This window comes from Streptopelia decaocto (assembly GCF_964273445.1).
Source record: "Streptopelia decaocto genome assembly, chromosome: 1".
Lineage (NCBI taxonomy): Eukaryota > Metazoa > Chordata > Aves > Columbiformes > Columbidae > Streptopelia > Streptopelia decaocto.
Genome location: NC_138663.1, coordinates 171,232,896 through 171,243,783, shown reverse-complemented (window position 1 = coordinate 171,243,783; position 10,888 = coordinate 171,232,896). Strand labels below are relative to the sequence as shown.

General features: G+C 37.6%; 1 long non-coding RNA gene across 1 annotated transcript; it reads left to right on the top strand.

Annotated features, from left to right (window-relative positions):
* Positions 1-322: 322 nt before the first annotated feature.
* Positions 323-7,801, top strand: LOC309451290. Its single transcript, XR_014186224.1, has 3 exons — positions 323-414; positions 7,275-7,329; positions 7,702-7,801. It is a non-coding gene; the product is annotated as an uncharacterized lncRNA (long non-coding RNA).
* Positions 7,802-10,888: the final 3,087 nt, after the last annotated feature.

The following is a 10,888-nucleotide window of genomic DNA, read 5'->3' as shown; positions in this document are numbered from 1 at the left end:
CACAACCACTCTTTTATTCCATGCATCAGATGCAGCTGGTCCATAGGTTATAGCATTGACTAAAACTTGTGAGTGTGCTGGTTTTAGCTGAGATAGAGTTAATTTTCTTCATAGTAGCCAGTGTGAAGCTAGGGTTTTGATTTGTGCTGAAAACAATGCTGATGACACAGGGATATTTTAGCTGTTGCCGACCAGTGGTTACACAGTCAAGGCCTTTTCTGCTCCTCATACAGTCCTGCCAGTGTATAGGCTGGGGTTACACAAGAATTTGTGAGAGGACACAGCTGGGACAGCTGGCCCTAGCTGACCAAAGGGATATTCCATACCATACGATATCATGCTAAGCAATAAACTACAAGGAAGATTCACTGGGGAGCCACTGATAGGGACTGGCTGGTCATCGGTCAATCGGTGGTGAGCAAATGTTTTCTTTTGCATCACTTGTCTTTGTTGGGCTTTATTTCTCTCTGTTATTTTCCTTTTCATTACAATTTATTATTGTTGTTGTTCTTCTTCTTACATTTCATTTATTAAACTGTTCTTATCTCAAAGCACGATTTTTTTCACTTTTACCATTCCAATTCTCTTTCCCTGTTTCCTGCTGGTGGGGGAAAGGAGCGGGGCAGGGGAGGTGCGTGAGCAAAAGGCTGTTTGGTGCTTAGTTATCATCTAGGGTTAAACCATGACAGCCCTTTTTGGTGCCCAAACAGAGACTCAAAGTGTTTGAGATAATAACAGGTTGACCAGAGCATTTTAGAAGGGATTTATATCTGTTAACAGTTGTGGGTCAAAATATTGGTATTTATTTATTTTATCTGTGCCATGCTCTTCTTCTTGCTGTACGCGTTAAAGATTGGTGTTGACTTTTGCAGTTTATTGTGCTCCTTAGTGATCAGTAATATTTTTCCTGGGAGATTTGCTATTAAAACATTGACCTTGAGCATAGTCTTGTATTTGGGCTCTGTACTGAAGCCATTATTACACTTCATCTGATAGAGAATACTAAATATTACACTTCTTACTCTGAGATGTTTTTTGTGGAGGAAATACAGAATCACACACTCACCAGCTTCTTCTGTGGTGTTTTCTCCCTCATTACTATAATGTCTCAGTATGCTGAACATCCTAGTTCAAATGCCTCTATTGGAATTTCTTAGGAATATTCCTTCAGTTTTGTCTAAGGTTAACAAGCAATTCAGGAATATGACCCAGGCTCCACAAGAGTATGGTCATGGGTGGCAGAGCTGTGGGAGAATATGGGCAGGTATGTAGAGAACTTCTCACCTCCAATTGTTTGGAACTTAATTCCCACAGAACTATCGGATAATGATAGAATGTTTGAAAAAAAAAAATCCCATGGACATTCCAAGGAAGCACAACTTACTGCACTGTGTTGGGCCTTGGCCAGCATCTACCAAAAACTGCTTGATATTATGCAGCACCCTCAGGGAATAGAGAGAGAAAACAGATCAACAAACACCGTGGCTAAACCAGACATTACATCTGTCACCACCATAACTAAAAAGAAAACACGGAAGCAGAAGTCAGCTTGTTTAGTAAGGGATGAAGAAGCTTCTCCTAAGAGGAAGAAGGGAAAGAATCAGAAGAGGCACCCTATTCTGCAGCAAAGCAGTCACAAGAAAAGGAGGGGGAAGAGACTGAAATCATAAATGAGACATAAACCACCCAATCCCTATCCCTAAGTGAGCTGTGAAATGTGCGAAAAGATTTTAGCCATCAACCAGGTGAGCTAATTCTCAGGTGGTTACTGCAATACAGGGATATTGAGGCCAATAGTCAGAAATTAGAGAGTAAGGAATCAAGACAGCTAGAATCCCTTGCTAGGGATAAGGCCATTGACAAAGGGACTGGAAAAAAGGCAGGAGTCCTCAGCCTTTGGCAGTGGCTCCTGTCAAGTGTGAAGGACAGGTATTCCTTCAAGGAAGAACACACAAATTCATGGAGCAAACAGACGATCGTTGAGGGAGGTATCCAGTATCCAAGGGAATTAGCTGTGTTGGAGGTGATCTGTAATGACCTGGATAACAACCAGACATCCAAAGACCTAGATGAAATTCGATGTATGTGGTCAATTTGTTTAAAGTTTGTAGAAATATACCCATGTCATACATTCACACCCTGGTGATGATGAGCTGGACAGACACAGAGACAACAACTATTGATGAGCTGGCCAGACAACTCTGAGAATATGAAGATAATGTCACTTCTTATATGTAAGCCTATGTCTTGGCTGTGGACACATTGCCCAAAAAAATATCTGAGGAAGCCAAGAAGGATAAGACTACCTCATGCACTCTAATCAAGGCTTCAACTATTAAGAGTCAGCCATTTTTGGTCCAAGAGAAAGGGTACTGGTAGGGCATACCCTGTGCAACCCTGTGGTTCTTCCTGTGTGACGTGGGGAAGCCACAAGGAAGTGGGTATGGGAACTGCAAGGAAAAAACAGCCAAAAAGCATCCATCGTGGAAAATTGGTCTGTTGAGCAGAGTAGGACTGATCATATTTTTGACCCTGATGAAGTGACTTCTGTTTTGCAGTTACAAAAATAAAGTAATGAAGACTATGACCAGGGATAGAAGGGCCCTGCCTTTGGCCAGGCAGAGGAAAGGGACAACCAGTGTGAATTCAATAGTCTGGCACATGATCCCCATGGGATTATAGCGCTTTCATGGATACCAGTGTGCAGTGTACTCTAATACCATCAGATTACAATGGGGCAGAATCCATCTGTTTTTATGGAGCAAGAGCTGTCTGTGTTGGAGACTGAGGTAAGCCTAACTGTGAATGAGTGGCAAAAGCATCCTATTGTGACTGGATCTGGGACTCCATATGTCCCTGGCATAGTGCACCTCAGGAGAGGGTATTTCAAAGATTCCTAAGGGTACCAGTGGACTTTTGGCATAGCTGCCTTGAGTATGGAGAAGATTAAACAACTGTCTATCTTGCCGGATCTCTCAGACAATCTGTCTGTGGTGGGGTTGCTGAAGGTTAAAGAACAGCAGGTGCCAATTGCTACCAGGACAGTACACCAGTGACAATACCTCACAAATTGAGACTTCCTGCTTCCCATCCATAAGTTGCTATGGTGACTGGAAGCTCAAGGAATGATTAGTGAGACCCATTCACTCCTTAACAGCCCCATGTGGCCAGTGAAAAGACTCATCTAATGGAGAGTGGAGGTTAACAGTGGTCTATCAAGGCCTGAGTCAAGTCACACCATTGCTGAGTGCTGCCATACCAGACGTGCTAGAACTCCAGTATGAACTGGAGTCAAAGGCTGCCAAATGATACACAAGAACTGACATCACCAAAGCTTTTTTCTCCATCGCTCTGGCAGTGGAGTACAGGTCACTATTTGCTTTCACAGCTGGTACACCTGGAATCAACTGCCCAGGGAGTGGACAGTCTTACCATTTATCATGGTTGGATATAGACTGCACTTAAACAAGGCGAAGCCCTCAAACATCTGCAGTATATTGATGACATCATTGTGTGAGGCAACACAGCAGAGGAAGAGTTTGAGAAGGGGAGAAGAATAATCCAGATTGCTTTGAAAGCTGTTTTTTTTAATGAAACAAGTCAAAGGACCTGCGCAGGAAATCCAGGTTTTAGGAATAAAATGGCATGATGCGCATTTTCATATCCTGATGGATGTGATCAATAAAATAACAGATATGTGCCCACCAATTAACAAAAAAGAAACACAAGCTTTCCTAGGTGTCATGGGTTTTTGGAGCATGCATATTCCACATTTTAGTCTCATCGTAAGCCCTCTCTCAAAAAAACTCTAAAACTCTAAACTCTGAAAACTACACTGAGATACAGTGGGTGCTGGGACATTAAAGCATTGGGATACACATTTAGCAGAAGCCACTTGGCTAGTTAAAACTAGAGGATCTGCCAGTCAACTTGACCCTGCCTAATCAAAACCCCTGTGCACTGTGGAAGGAGAGAAAATCTCCACAGTAACTTCAAGTAGTCTGTAATAAATACTCTTCATTGTGTATCTGTTTAAGTTACCTACCAGATCATTCTCAAGCTAAGCTATCCTCTTTCTTGCAGAGCCACTTTCCAAGCAACCTCAGGAACAGTTTTCCAGGAAAGTTTTCTGGTTCATGTAGAATCAGTTCAAAGAAAGCAAGAGCTATGTCCTACAGTCTTATTGGCATGATTCAGCTACTCAGGCATTGTATATGGTGTCACCTAATTGTTCCTGGATCACCTTGGGCATTGACACGAGACTGGTAGACACAGTACCTTAACTAAAGGAGATTTGTGTCCTCCTGGAGCGGTGACTGTCCTGTTAAATAAACCCTTTGGTATTTGAAGGGTGATCTAACTAATATGTACCAATCTGTATAAAACCAACTTTTGCTTTTTCTCTAATATATACACAGGAAACATCAATTGAAGCATAACTGCTGTTACTTTATAAGTGAAATTATTAAGTGTTCACTTAGTCCAACTGTAGCGGGGTCTGTGTCTTAAGACAGTTCCTTAAAATGGTCCTATCTTGCCTGTATACTCAATGCTTTACCTGAAATGTTGCATTATTCATTTCAAGTAGTTCGCTAGAATGGATGTCCCCATGGAGATAAGTTTTTGACATTAATTGTAGTTCCTACTGCTACGATTCTACAAACTCTGTGAAAATAATCAGTATTAATTATACAAATTCTTTTTTCAAATTCCTTGATAAATGTGTTAAGATGGTGATGCTATTCAATTTGCAAGCAAGTATTAGCTACCTTCTTCCAGACTATTTTGCAATGACTAGTGCCAGGCATTTAGTATGTTGTTTCTTTTGATTTCTAAATAGCATAAGCAAAACTACTGTAGGAGTAAACATTGAGGTTCAAAGAATAAGAATGACCTTTCTACAGGGTATGTGTCTAAACCTGCTTCTACTGCAATGTTAAGTTTCAGAGTTAAAATTTACAATTATTTGATAATATGTGGAAGAGCAGCAAATGCTCCAAATTGTTTGGGCTTTGTCAAGGTCATGAACTCCATGAACTAGAAGGATGTAAAATTCAACTCTGCTAAAATGAAATTAGGCCATCATGTTTCAAGGGATGAAAATGGAAACATAGGGTATAAGTCAGTGACAACTACTTTTGAGATACTAAAAGAAAGGCAATATTGCACTATTTTCCTTTCTTTTACATATTTTCATTTAGATTTGATATATAGGGAAAATTCTTAATAAATTGGAAAGTCAAAGCTTCACAGGCCTCTACTTCACATGTACACAATACTAGAGCTAAATACACTATTCAGTAAATTAGGGGTCCTCATTCTGCAAAGATATTTCTTTGCATTCTTATATATATTAAATTATTTACTCTTTCTTTTTCTGTAACCAACTAACTATATCATTGAAAGTGGACTAGAAATAGTGGAATAGAAATCTTTAAAATGAAGTTGGATTTTTTTTTCTAGTTTGTCTGGGTAACATGTAACATGTTGCAGGCACTGTTGTAAAGGAAATACATCTAGAACTTTTAGCCAAGGGCTCAGATGATAATAATTTCACCTATTTTCTAAAATGTATGCAAAAGAAAAAGGTAAAATAAAAACTAAAATAACAATGTATTGGCTTAACTGTAATAATAATGCTTAATATGTTACTATTGCCATCAACTTGGGAATAACATTTTGCCATCATCAGGCCTTACAAACAGATGTGGTGTCTATTTCCTCTGTTGTATCGTTTTTGTCTAGCCACAACATTTCCTGACCTGAGCACGGAAAGATTGAATAACACTGCTATCCATCACTACTTTCATTTTATAAGCATTAGAAACCAGTAAAATCAGCTTAGAAATGTTATTTATTCAGCAGAGACACTACTAAGGAGAGTACAAACATTACTGTGAGTGAGAGGTTTTATAAAATGTTTTTTCATTCAACACCAATCTCATTATGACTTTTGAAATTCAGACAAAAATGACACATTATTCAGCAGAAAGAATATCCATCAGGACACATCTTAGACTAAAAGAAAATGCATGTGGCTAGATTTCCCTTATGCAATTAAAAAAAAAAAAAATAAAAACATCACCCCTCAATATTTTATTTACTTTTAGAAGGGAACTGGAGAAAAAAAAAAAAAAAGTCTCTTTACCAGCACAAGAAAAGTATGGCATTGGATAGGTTTCATGGAAATTAACTTGTACTAAATGTGAAATTAAGCATATTTGGTATGTTTAGTATTAACAATGAGAACCTCCTGCTTTAAATAGGCTGATACACAGTTAAATAATTTTCCATTTTGATATCTGAAACAGGATTTACCATTATAATTATCCTCTTGTAAGGAAAACCTGCAAGAAAGACTGAATGCAAGGAAGCCAAATAAATTTCTGCTGAAACTACAGGTGAAACACATCCTGGGCTGGGGTGAAAATACCCCATCTTCACAGCACACACAGTACCCAAACATCTATAATTTTCTTAATTTTCATAGATAGGTCATTTTTTCTCATTCAAAATCTTAAAGGTTTCTTTAGTGTATCTTTTCACTTAGAGAAGTAGACAAATAGTAGAAAAGCCACTAGACATCAGATCAGTCCTTTTATTCACAGTTTGTCTGTTGGATATATGACTTTTAACAAAACTTCATGGTATCTGATCCTATTTTTGGTATCACCTTCTACTGGGTAGCATAGTACAAAGTGTGCCTGCTGCTTTTGTTAAATAGACTAAAAGGACATTACCAAAAATATAAATTTTTGTGAAGCTAATATCTATTCCAGTTATTATACTGAATAATTCTGACTTAAATTAGTCTTGACTATTCTTCACCTTATAAATTAAAAACTGGGCCTGTCAAAAGGGTCTTTGTAAAATTTAAGGTAACACTTTGAATAACTTTATTGAGCTGTATATCACCTAGTGGGAAGTAACTATATAGATATTTACAGTATAAATATGTGTGTGGGAGTGTGTGTGCTTGCATATGGACTGTGTTTGTGTCACTGATAAAGTATTGTATGTGTATTTATTTAACTGATAAAATACAGATGTACACATCTGGCTTCTAACAAAAATTCTTTTACATACACAGCCTGGGAGCCGAAGGAGAAGAATATTGCTCATTCAATACCCACAACTGCTAGATAAATTTACAGCTTGAGTATAGGATTAGCTACTGTGGCATTTATTTAAATTAAATTAAAGTAATCCAACTGTAGAAAATCAAAGAACCAATATAAACTATAACCAAAAATGATCTCTTTTTTTTCATACAGGCTGCCTCCACAGATGGCGAGTTTTCTTCTACTGCAACATTTGTACTATGTTCAGGTAAGCAGTGTATACAAATCAGAAGGCAATTCAACTACATTCTAAAATTTGAACACTAGGAATTTTAAGAAGGTTTCGGCTCCAAATCATAAACACATAAATTTAGTTTTCAAGAGCAGGTGTCTATGTGGGAGAAAGGCAGGAACTCCCGTACTCTGATCAGTTGATGTCTAGGGAAACATTCAACTGCACGAAACCAGCCACTCTTCAGAAGCAATCCCTTCTTTTTCTCACTATCTCTTTCTCAGTAGTTAGTACGGGTCATTGTGCTGGTTTTGCTGGGATCATATTAATTTCCTTCATAGTAGTTAGAATTTCTCCTTTTTAGTAGCTAGCACTAGCTGTTCTTGACCGAAGCAGTCTCTTTTCTAGGACAGATTGTTTGGCACAACTGTTTTCAAGTGCAAGCTGCTGTCTGGATCTCTGCTCTTTTGGAATGGCTATAAAGGAAAAGCATTCATGAGACTTGTGCATAATATATTTTCTATATGCATTTTTTTCTCTTCTTTTTTTGTGTCTTATTAAACTATTTGTATCTCAAGCCATGAGTTTCTCCCTTGCCTTTCAATTCTCTCCCTCATGCCACTTGGTGGGAGGGTGGGGACTGTGAGTGAGTGGCTCCGTGGTCCTAACTGCCTACTCAGTTTAAACCATGACAGTCAACTATATGAATATTTAACAGTTGAACTTCAGGTGAGTTTAGTTGTAAACATACAGAAAATAACGAAGGTGAAGTAGCATCTGTGTTGCTCATGTGTTCACTTTAAGTGATTTCTTCATTTATCGCACAATTAAATGTAAATATTTTCACAGTATAAAAATTATCATCACTTGATTTTTTTTCTTCAACTGAAAGCCTTTAAACTGAAATGAAATGTCAAGTCTGTTTAAAATACACTTTGTTTTAGAAGATTAATTTCTTAAATGTGAGAAAAGAGAGGAATTGTATATCTTGTCCAAATAACTTTTTCAGGAGACATTTCTCTTATTGAAATCCTTTTCCAAAACTGCAAAGATTGCCGTCCATTGAAAAATCAAATCTGTATTTTTCATTAGTAATTTTCTTTTCTTTTTTTTTTTTTTTTTTTACTAAAAAGAATGAAAGACATTGTTATTTCTTTTTCTATACTTTCCTCCATTTGCCACATCTGCTAACTCACTGTTTCTATGGTTCCCTACCATAATTTTTTTTTTGGTCATGAAAAATGTATAGGACATATTCTAACTAGGTCTCAAGATTAGTGGAGACTATGAACATAAAATATTTGAATAGACAATCTGTGAGACATCTTGACTTCATTTATTCCAGGAAAAATCAAACTTTTTAATCAAAACTCTTCAATTAAAAAAATGTTTTCTAAAGTTCTAAAATTTTCCAATGAAAATGGAAAACAAAACAAAACAAAACCTCCAAGACTGTCCCAGACCATGCAGTCTATTATGATGTCTCAGTTTCTACATTTTAATATATTTCTTCATATTAGTTCTTATATTTTCTTCTCCTTAACAGAAATCATGGTGACTACTTTGTCCTCTTGACTGAGTAGTATCTTTTGGCTATGCTACACTTCACTGAAGTATGGATTTTAAGCCACACTAATGTGCAATTGCATAAATGCAAACACACGGAAATACTACTTGAGAAGCATTTTCAACTATTGTCCAAGTGAGGACTAGATAGAAGGTATTTGAGTGTGCAGCACTACAAGCCTAGTTGAACAGACAGTTGCCAATGATCCTTTAAAACTAGTTTTTGGAAAAAATATAGGTATCATCATTGGAGCAGTAGGAGCTCTTCTTGACAATAAGTAGTTTTAGTCCAAAAGTGAGCTGTGGAAAGCAGTCTCAACAAGTCTTTTTGTGGCAGGTACTGAGACAAACAAACAAAATAGCGTATCAGGAGGAATGCATTATCCTGTAACAAACTGTATATTTTGCCCTGTCCAACGACTAATCACAACATGCGAGCATTTACAGAACTGGTAGACTAGATTTAGCTCTTCAGAACTAATCTTAAATGGAAATTCCCTGTTGCTCAAGCTTGTCTTTTACCAACACTAGTGAGTACTTCAAATTATACTACTTTAATATTTTAATTTAACAGAGATACCTTGGCTAGATCCAGATGTAGCTGACTTAACCTGCACTAAGGTAATTGAGAGGAAAACAACGACTGAGAGTTCTTCACCCCTCTTTCTCTCCCCCATGTCCCTTATGACATTCACGCCAATGTCATATGATACAGGTGAGGCTGCAGCTATTCAGCCTTCCCAGTTACATCAGGACTGTGTCTATTCCAGGCTGAGTAATCTGAAAAACAAAGATGTATTTTGTTCCTGTCTCTTGAGTTCTTGTTTAAACATGAACAAATTAATCAACTCCCTCTTTAGGCAGGAAATGTTCCATTCAAAATTGCCACTGACAAATGTGCTTCAGGAAGCGTGATGGTAGTTTGGGTTGTTTTTCATTTCTTGCTATTTGCAGCTAAGGAAGACAGGGGGAATTAATTTGGGACAGAAGAGATGGGAGAGATGAGATGGAGCTAATTTAGAAGCTCTCTAAAACTGTTTCTGTCTTTTCCTTATATGACTTGCGACAGGAAAGCAAATGCATACTCATAATAATGCTGCTGGCATCAATGGAGTTATTCTGTGGAATAATTTGACCTTCAAAATCCAGTTTTCCATTTCCTTACAGCTTTTTGATGTCACATATACATGCTCGGAATAAACACAGTAATTCTGATATTTTGGTGGTTTATATATGCTCCCCACATAGGCTGAATTAAGTTATTAAGTGGTGAGTTTATTAAAATGAGGGGTGGGGGTGACTGGATCACCTTGAATCACACTGCTCAATGCTACATTACAATTAATGCTGGTTAAAATATTGTAGCTCTGTGACATTGATTAAATAGTGGCAAGGCATTACATGAGATTTAATAAATGCCCTTTGAAGGCTTCTATTGTCACATGATTGATTCAATTTTTTATTAAAAATACAGATTTCAAATATACATATTGATGTTTTGATTTATTTTTGGTACAAATGTAACACTTTATTAGGTTATTGCTTGTCACACATTAAGGTGGAAAAGCTTCTGGAGGCCACATAGGATACTGCTATGTCTTTTCAGGTACCACTAGGTATCTGTTCTTCTTCAGTTGAACCCCAACATGACACTATTGTTAACATCTCCTGAGGAACCCACCTAGCTTTTCAGCTGGACAGCCAGTGCGATATCAATTCAGCTGACCACACAGCAATGTCTAGTGTTATTTGAGGTTCCGCTATAGATGGCCCATGACTTTCAGCAGTTGCACCAGTAATGCAAAGGTCTTTCCAGGGCTCTACGTCCTTTCCACCATTTCCATGCCAATATGTTTGGTTATCTCTAGAGTACCTTGATTGGCACTGGACATTGATCTTTAGGCGATCTGCAAGTGACTAAAGAAAGGTTTGTGTATAGGTGAAGTATCTAGTTCAAAGCTTGAAATCCCAGTAATTTCTGAGTAGCCACCACTATTTGGTGACAATCTCTTCACATTTAACTAAAAAG